Source organism: Mirounga leonina, unplaced genomic scaffold (genome assembly GCF_011800145.1).
Source record: "Mirounga leonina isolate KUSES-001 unplaced genomic scaffold, KU_Mleo_1.0 Mir_151, whole genome shotgun sequence".
Taxonomy (NCBI): Eukaryota; Metazoa; Chordata; class Mammalia; order Carnivora; family Phocidae; genus Mirounga; species Mirounga leonina.
Window position 1 is genome coordinate 75,832,397 of NW_023270377.1, and position 2,883 is coordinate 75,835,279.

Below are 2,883 nucleotides of genomic sequence, written 5' to 3' on the forward strand. Positions count from 1 at the left end.
GGGCAGGGTGGGATAAGGAGGAGAGGGAAGACTGTGAATGAGGAATCATGTTTCCACAGTTACTCTGGGCAGCCCTTTTATGACCACGAGGAAATCAAGTTTGAAAACAAGTCACACAAAGTAGTTGTGTGACCAAGGACCTACACAGAAAAACAAGGTCACAGCCCCTATGGCACTCACTATTCCACTGAATTTTTGGTTACATGTGTTAAAAACAAGACAACAGACCCAAAATAGAGTCACTTATACTAAGCCCCATTACCAAACCAAGATTTTAACTTAATTGTAGTTTCAGCTCTCCCAGAAATGGAATTTTAAACCAGTCCACCAGGAATCACCTAATCAGCACTAGTGAGGTAATTAGCCTGACAGACGGGGGTCATCCCCTAAAGGAAATAATCAATCCACTTTTTTGCCTAGTATAACTTCCTTGGCCCTTCTCCCTTCTGCCTAGAAAAGTCTTTCATTTTGTACAGCTCCTCAGAGATTCTTTCTGTCTACTAGATTGGATGCTGCCTGATTCATGAATTGTTGAATAAAACCAGTAAAATCTTTAAAATTCATTCAGTTGAATTTTGTTTTTTAATGTATATGCCAAATAGTCCCTTCATTTTTTTTTTTTAAGATTTTTTTTATTTTTTGACAGAGAGAGAGACAGTGAGAGAGGGAACAGGAGCAGGGGGAGTGGGAGAGGAAGAAGCAGGCTTTCCGCAGAGCAGGGAGTCCGATGCGGGGCTCCACCCCAGGATCCTGGGATCATGACCGGAGCCAAAGGCAGACGCTTAATGACTGAGCCACCCAGGTGCCCCAAGTCCCTTCATTTTCAAGCGAGTTTGACTTTGTCTCTGTTCCAAGCACTAAAGATACAACAGTGAATGATACAGACAAAAACCCCTATTTTCACAGAGACTAACCTGAGAATCTTTCTCTTGTTACGGGTAATTTATCTCATTTACCTTTACTTTTTAAAACAAATTGCTTTTTTCTTATTCCTGATATTTATATTTTCGGATTTTAGTACCTTCTTTATTTCTATTTTTTACAAAGTTGCTTCCAGTCTCTTTTGTTTTTAAAGAAAAGTTTAAATGATAAACTATATTTCTTGAAGTATCCACTTTAGAATATATTTTCTGATGCCCTGCTAAAAAAGTAGTTACATTTCCTTTTACCTCACTTTTTTCTCCCCATCTCCCAGTATTTTGCTTTTGAGATTACGATTTTTACATAGTCTACATTTATAACATTTATATGTTGCCCTATCATCACAATGCTCATAATTGTCAAGCCCTAATATAAATTCTACTATAAGCACTTCTAACAGCAGTTACCCTATTTCTGAAACCTTTATCATGACTCACTGATTTTCATCAGGTATTTTTTTTCAAGGCCTAATTTTGCTATGGTTTTTTTGTATATTTGACAATATCTGTCTTTGATCTTTATCTCTAATAGAATCAAAAAATCACCGAGTCACATTTTTTCCTCTTAGATATCTGATGTTGCCCTACGATACTCTATCAGTGAAAGGCACTATGTCTGATGTAGTCTAACTGGGTTAACATTTTTCTTTTGCCCTAAGAATCATTTCTAGGTCCTTGAAATTCAGGAATGTCTCTAGGCTATAGCTTGATATTGGTCCTACGCTACCATTTTTTCCCTAGCATACCCTGTGCCCTTCCAACTGCAGATTCTTTTCTCTCAAGACAGATTTCTTTTATCCTGTCTTTGAGTGCCATTTATCCGATCCACTTATTCTATTCTCCTCAGTAGCACCGACTGAAGCTAGTGGGTAAAAACAGGAATTTCTCCTGTTGTGTGGAATTAAGACTAAGACCCCAAGCTGAGAATAAAAGATGCTCTACATCCACATTCTAAGTTCTAATAACCACCAGCAGCTGGTACAGACATCTCCTGTGGAGCATTCTGAGAGGACTTCTAACAGGATCGGCTCTACAAATGTCACCTAGTCAATTTAAGACCAGACTAGAGAGAGAGAAGACGTTACCTTTAGAAGAGTCTAGTGTTCAAGCTATTTCTACTTCCTTCCTTCCCCATGGGTAAGGAAAGACGGATACTTTGCTTGCCAGAAGCCTTTAAATCACCTTGAGTGGGATGGAGCTACACTTCCAGGACATCCAGGAGGGGACATATTTCTAATAAGATATTAACTGCAATTCAAGTTCCTGAGTTCTCAGACAGGTATAGCCCACCGTATATATGGCACATACATAAAACAACTTGATTCTAGTCCTTTATTTTTTTCTAGTTTTTAAAAATTACACACTAGGTATTTGTTGTTATTGTTTACTCAGTATCTAAACTTCCTTCCTAACATAGGGGAGACCTCAGTGTGTGACTTGGTAGGAAGTAAGTTCTCATCCACCCACTATGGCATCTAAGGGGAAGCAGATGGTTCAGCTCCTCACCCCTGCAGCCAGGGCACAAGCATGTGGCCCAGGCTCAGCCAGCTGGCTCTCTGCCCAGCTCTTTGAACCTGGAGCAAGTGAGGCAAAGAAAAGGGAATGGCTAGAATCATTTTTGGTGGCATTGGCCATCAGCATGGAATCCAAAACTGAGCTCAAGCAGGACTGCCTTTTTTATTATTAAAAAAAAAAAAACTAGAGTTAATTTCTATTAATCGCAGTCAAGACCCTGACTGTTCCACACAATTAGGATCGCTAACGTGTTTTTAATATATAGTTATCAGGTTAACTAAACAGTATGTATTATATTAAGCTCAAAACACAATTAACAAAACGCTATAAAACATCTCATATTCCTTGCTCTTTTTTTCTCATACATTCCTCTTTTCTTGGCATCCCCCAAAATAGAATAAACATGTTTTTGTTCTTATAACTGTCGCTAGATAAACTGGGAAGACCC